Source organism: Gallus gallus, chromosome 19, assembly GCF_016699485.2.
Source record: "Gallus gallus isolate bGalGal1 chromosome 19, bGalGal1.mat.broiler.GRCg7b, whole genome shotgun sequence".
NCBI lineage: Eukaryota > Metazoa > Chordata > Aves > Galliformes > Phasianidae > Gallus > Gallus gallus.
Genome location: NC_052550.1, coordinates 1,221,232 through 1,228,262, shown reverse-complemented (window position 1 = coordinate 1,228,262; position 7,031 = coordinate 1,221,232).

Here is a 7,031-nt window from a genome sequence, read left to right as displayed (position 1 = left end):
CTCCCAAGAGGACTTCTTGGCTTGGCTTCCCATTGTCTGTCCTGGAGGAAAAGCTGATGAGGCTCCATCACAATAAATGCCACTGTCAGCCCCTGCCCATCAGTGGTACTTCAGATCCCATAGCACTGCGTCAGGGATGGAAATTATGATGGCCTTTTGCAGTGCAAACAAACGCAGTACTGCAGCCATTCTGAAGGGGCACAGTGGGAGTGCAACGGAGCCTCCAATAGCATGGGGAGCCCTCTCTTGTCTTTAAAGAGAGCTACAAATAAATGGCGTTGTGCATTTTGGGGTGTGCTTGTCAGCAGCACTGATGGTAAGAGAAACTCCTTTAACTCTTGAAAGCCAAACTCAGAGGAAAAACAGACTGTTTGCAGACGCTTTCTGCCTATGGTCTCACGGTGTTGATGTGGGAGGACAAATGCCAGAATAACTGAGCTGATCGGAGGGGGTGACCAAGAAATGACATTGTGACCCAAGGGTGGGTGCTGTCAGTGTTTCTGCTCTGAAGCCTTTGTGGTTAGGGAAGGGGCAGGGGATCCCAGAAGAAGTACAAGGTTGATGTCAGCTGAGTAGGCAGGACAAAAGTAGAAGGGAGATGCGGAGGAGCCCGCAGTCTCCTGGATCCTGCTCACCATCATTTCAAGGTGTCTGGAGGAAGGTGAGGAGCATGGAAGCTATGGGCAGGCTCCTTTCCTGCCGGGTCACACTCCAAGATGTGGGTTTGGTTCATGGTTTTGGTTTCCTCTTCAACTGAAGAGCCTCCAGCCTACACCACAGCCCAATGCATGCTGCCCACAGCTCCCAGTGGAGTGACCACAACTTTCTAGAGGAAACCACAGCTTGGTCACTGTCAGAGGCCCTTGAGCACAGAGCTGAAGACTGCTTTGCAAATACTGTGGCTTTTTTGTGGTGTTGGAGCTTGACAGTAAGGCAAGAGCTCATCCATCTGGGTGCACAGTCTGCCAACCCTTTGGCCCTCGTGTTGCCTGGGCTTGCAGTGAGAGCACAGAAGGTTCAGGATGTCCAGTGATGCAGTTGCCCAACACTCTCTGGGCACCGGGCTGCAGGTGAGCATCGTTGAGCAGGAGCAAATGGCAGAGCGACGTTACTGCACTTGTGTTTTTTGGATGCACCAAATTTATGGCCATTACCTTTCAAAACCTGAACATCAGAAGCCTGACAGTATTGCCCTACCACCAAGACCAGGGAATACCTTTTGGTGTAAGATCACAATGAAATTCACAAGGAGAACTCAACCTCTTCCCTCTGTAATTTCCACAGTCAGTGCTGAGATACATGAGAGTCCACGTTTGAGGTCTGCCTTTAATGCTCAGCCTGTTCTTCTCAACATTAATTTTTCTGCTAAATAAAAGCCATCTTGAGTACTTATCTTCTGCTTTGGGTTTTGCAAGGAAGAAAGCCCAATGCAATCACATACGTGTGTGTGCTCCTCATACCTTCCTAATTAGCGGAGCAAATTTGACAGACAGCTAGTAAGTTGCCTTTGGAGATATCTTGTAAGGACGTTTAAAGATCGGGCAGATGTGTGAGAGGAGAGAAATTCCGCTGGATTCTCGCCCTCCACAGAAGAAATTAGAAAATTCCTCTGGTCGAGAATGTGGAAAATTCTTCCCTTGGTGCCCACACGTCTGTCAAGAAAGAGGATCTGGGAGGGGACCCATTACTCAGACCTCCATTATCGCAGTTAAAACACTGACCCACCAAGAGACAACCCCTTGGAAACCTGGCGTCCACGCAGGGAACAGGACAGGACGTCCACCCCATGAGCTCCTTATCTCTGGTGATGACACCATCTGGGGTTCTCACATCCACAAGGCCGTGCTTCTCGGTTCCTGTTCCCCTGGACCTCGCTGTCATGAGGGCATCAGTGCCTGGGGAGGAGCAGAGCCCTCCCAGTGCGCCCCGCACAGCACTCAGACAATCTCCTCGCCCTCCGGGTCTGAGTGCATTGCTCTGCTTTTGCAAAGGGAATTTTCCAGGATAAACAGCTGAGATGAACTCGTGGAAATCTGCGTCTTCTTTGCCCTTGTTAAAACCCCTATCAAAAGGTGGGCATTTCGGCATGGGAAGCTTTGGTCACGTTTAATGAGGGCTGTGGTGGGGGAGCCCCGATGTTGCTGCTGGGCAGGAGGGGTGGGCACCACGTGGCGCTGGGGCTCGCAGGGCTGCACAGCCTGTTCCCCAGCCTCAGCCCAATTAACAGCACCTCGGAGAATGAGGTCATCGGAGCGGGCCAGACAGTCTGGGAAAACACTTTCACAGCTCCAGGAGGATTTCCTTTTTCCTCTTTTCAATTGTTCCTCTGTGCTGCCTTGCTCCGCTCCCCCTCCCCATCCATGTCCTCAGGGCTCCTCTGCACGTGGGCAGAGGCAGCTGCTGGATGCTGCTCATGGCGAGATGAGCAGAGCCCATCTCAGCCTGCACGAGGGTCACTTGTGTGCTGGGGGTCCTGCTCTGCCCACACTCTCATTGGAGGAAGGTAGCTGCAGGGCTGCTCTGCTTATCCCCAGTGAGTGCATCCCACCCCTGGGGGTGGTGGGGAGGGGACAGGGCCAGCAGCTCTATTCTCATCTCCTCCTGGTCACCTGCTGAGAACTATGACAACAGCTCAGCGTGACAGAGAGGAGATCTCTGTATATCATCACCAAGAACATGGAAGACAACATGCCTTCAGAATAAATATTTATCTAAAAACACGTCTTGCAACAGCATTTTGGATAGCAGCGAGGCTGCTTTTGCTTCCTCACTGCAGCTCTCCCATCCAGAGATTCAGAAGTCTGGAGATATGCCCCAAGGCACGTGGGTCCCTCTGACCATTCCTGTGGGGCCCTTCCAGCTGTGCTCACAGCTGCTCCTGCGCCCCATGTCCACGCTCAGCCCCCCATCGATTTGCACTGGGGTGCAGCCCCTCTCCTGGGGTCCCTCCCAGCCCTGCCTCCTCTCTGCCTCACCAGGGCCCCCATGGCAGCACCCAAGAGTCACCACCATGCTTGGCAGTGGCCACCACATCCTGTATGTGTGAGTGCAAGATGGGATCCTGCTCTAAGCTGGTGTTGAAGAGTGCGGGACCAATCCATGAGCAACACCTCTTACAGACTGGGAGATAAACTGTGGAACAGAGGGAGTGATGATGGGATAAGGAATGGATGGGGCTGCACTGGCCAAGCTCTGCTATATGGCAGCTCCAGGCCCACGTTCAGTGCTATCTCCACCCCTGGGACTTGAGAAAGTTCTACCTGACCCCAGCACCTACAATGTCACTGCCATAAAGCACAGCAGGCTGCTCTGTCCCTCCAGATGTCAGTTCTGCTAGTGAAGGTAGCACTCAGGGCTGCTCTGAAGTGGAGAGACACAGTGATGGAGTCTGCAGGCCGTGACTGACCCTCTACTGGCCTCGGTGGCTGACACACATCAACACCTGGAGGTGCAGAGTGTGGGCACAGACTTCATGCTCCAGGCTGCCTACCACCCCATGAGCTGCCACTCAGCTGCTGCCTGGTGCCACACCACTGCTCATGGCCTCCTGAGGTCTGCATGGATGGACAGTGCAAGTGAATGAGCAGCAGCTGCCACTGCACCACATGGCATGGTCCGACAGCATCACCCCCTCACTTGCTGATGGCTCTGTGCTGCACAAGGGGTCTCATTCCAAGCTCTGTGGCTTTGCACCACTCATCCTCAGGGCCTGAGTCGTCTGCTCAGTACTCAAGGACCCAAGCAAAGGAAGAGGTGGGCACAGTGCAGGGCGCAGCATCACACCACATGGAGACGCTGGGAGACCTCTCTTCGTGCCAGCACCCACCATCTCTCCGCACCTCCCCTGTGCAGCATTGCTCCCCCCGAGCTCGCTGCCCGCCCACTGTGCACAGCAGACGTCCCGGCACGCAGCTGCCAGGCTGCCTTCAGACATGACCTCAGGGCTGCGTGCAGTGTGCTCCAGAGGTGCCTGTTTTCCCCCACGGGGGAATCCGTAGAGCAGCTCGGGTACAGGGATACACAAAGCTGTCTGATGTGTTCAAAGAATTACTGAGCATCTGCAAGGAGAGGGAAAGAAAAACAAACACGCGGATGAAAGGATTCCTGTAACATGACAAAGAGGAAAGGAAAGGAGAGAGGGATGAAGAAGGCCACCCAGACAGGTCCTGGGCGTTTCAGGAGCCCATCGTCCTCTCGAGGAGGGGGACATCAGCACCTACTCTGAGCCAGGGACTGTCCCTGCCTGCCTGTCCCCTTCCCTCTGCCCAGTGAGATATTTGGTGGCACTCCATCCACACAGGACTCCTCCCTACGATGCAGGGACATTGCTCCTCAACTGCCCGACCTCTGCGTTTGGAGCAGCTGATGGCTCACTGGCTGTGAAGTGTGCGTGGTACATCACCCCTTCCCTTTTGCAGCCCCACCAGCAGCTCCTCTTTCCCAAGGCAGGACACACACAGCTCAGCAGACTTTCCTCCCTATCCTAGTACCAGCCATCGGGCACATCCGTCCAACTTCCAGTCATGCACAGCTTGCTCCAGTGACATTCCGAAGTCTCCCACTTCCCATCCCAACATCAAGTGCATGGTTTCATCTATCCAAAACACCAACAGGCTGTGCACGATGAGTGCTGCGCAGGACCTGCTCTGTCCTGGTGTGTGATGGGACAGCGTGCAGCTTCCAATGGGAAGCAGAGCTCTGCAGACAAGGTAGGAAGAAGACCCTTCAGAGGCTTCAGCCTTCGAACAGACTGCTGGTTCCTAAAACAAACCCATGTTGCTTGTCCCTGGGAAGGTGGGGAGAGGGCAAACCATGGCCTGATGGGCTGTGCTGAGACAACGCACCATGGCACCATGGACACAGCAGCTTAGGGCACAGCACTGGGGGAAAGGCAGCACAAGGCACAGAGCAAAGCCCTTTTGGGGCTGCACAGACATCAGCTCCTGGGTCTCAGGCTGAGCTCTCGTGGCAGCGAGTGCCAAGACCATTAATACTGTGGTGACAGTGTTTAAATTGGAGCTGCCATCGCCGCAGACACAATAACATCTCGTGCCCGAGGAACAGATTAGCAATGGCCCCGTGCTGTGTTTCCTATCTCTGTCCATCAAGAGAGGGGAAAAGGCTCCAGCTCAATGCCTCAGAGCACCCTGCTCTCACTGGGACCTTCCCTGCAGCGGTGGCCCAGACCCTGCTCTGTGTGTCTGAATGCTGCAGCCCCTTCTGCAGAGCTTCGGGGCTGTGCTGTGACCTATTGTCGAGTGTTTACTGTCATTGCCGGGGAGACATTAGTTCAGATTATGTCAAAACAAAGTTATTCCAAGCTCAATCCTAGAGAAAAATATTATTGTAAGCAGTGATTGGCGAGGGGCGGCGTGTCCACCGCCAGCAATCCCAAAGCCCAGGGGGTGGGGGGAGATAGGATCTTTGTTTTTAAGCCAGGCTCCCAGCCAAGAGCAGCCAAAGCCGAGGTAGAAGGGAGATTTTGTGAGGCAGCCAGCAATTCAGGTCAAAGCTTCGTCTTCTCCAGAAAAAAAAAAAAAAAAAAATCCTTTAAACTGTAAAGAGAAAGTCCTGTTCCAGCTCCAGCCTTGGCTGAAGAGCGTGTGTGCCATATCGTCCAGGAATTGAATGTAAGGAATCCAGATATGCCATGTTATCCAAGAATCACATGTAGGAAATCCAGGAGTGACTTGTTATCTAGGAATCATACGCTGGGCAGCCAGACATGGCCCATGAGACAGGGCTTGTATGTAAGGAATCCAGATGTGGCACAGCGGCCAGGGCTGGGCATGAGGAGCCCTGAGGTGCTGTGTTACCCCGAGGTGCTGTGTTACCCCGAGGTGCTGTGTTACCCTAAGCTGATGGGGCAGAACACGAGAGCTGCACCTCTCGGGAAGCACAGGTCCCCAGCTGGCTTCAGCTGTAGCTCAGAAACAGACCGAAAGCAAAAAGCAGTCTCAAAAGCAGGGGATGAGACGGGCCAGGCACGAGCTGGGAGTGTGCACGGCCAGCTTGTAGCTGGGCAGAGAGCAATGGATGAGCAGAGGAGGATGTGTTTTCAGCGCCCTGTGGGATCAGACACTGGTTCTGGAGTGGGGGTTATCACAGGGAAGCAGTGTTCCTCCTCACTGGTGCTGACCACCGGCCCCAGAACCACCAAATGATGTCCAGGAGCCAGGAGGGACCCTGAGGCCAGTCCAGTCCTGACAGAGGGAAGGAGATGCACCCAGGAGGAGAGGAGACAGGGCATGAATGATCCTCAAGAGGTGCAAATAAGGGCATGCAAACGCAGGCGAAATCTCAGAGACATTCCCAGACGGTGAGATAGAGCGGGCAGTGGACATCTCTCCCCAGGCTGGCAGCTGGTGGGAGCAGGGAACTGAGTGCCCAGGAGCACGAGGACAGGGCTGAGAGACCCAGCAGGGTGGGCACTTGTTCCTAAGGAGCTGGAGGGGACTCCCAGCCCACTGCCTCTAGCCCAGGGCAGCATCGAGGACATGTGCAAGGATGGACCCTGCATCTGCACAAACCAGCTGGCAGGGATGCCACCCCAGCACTCCAGGAACCCTTTCCCAATCCCACTGAGAAGTCTGGGACAGAGCTGGGAGGAAGGAGACATTCCTCATCGTGTGTCCTCATGGCAAGTGGGCTCCAAGGTCACCCATCCCAGCTACATCTGCCCACAGGTCCTCGGTCCTTGCAGGGTGGCACAGCGTCCCAGCCTCCAGAACCAAGCCTGGAGCTGCTCCTTACAGCCCCCTTCCCAAAGCTGTGATCTTCCCATAGCAGTGCCCTACAGCTCTCGGGCACATCGCGTTGGCCCCACCCCATCCTGAGCAGGATGTGCTTTATTCTCGGCTTTTTCTCATAGCATCTTTAGTTACCCCTTCACCTCCCACCCATGGAACTGTTGCCAAAGAAATGAAAGGCTCTGAGAACTGGCCAAAGCACAAGCTCTGCAAACAGGCACAATGTCTGGCATTATTCTAGCACTGAAACAGGCTCTTTAGAGGCTGGCCAGAGCCCTCCCT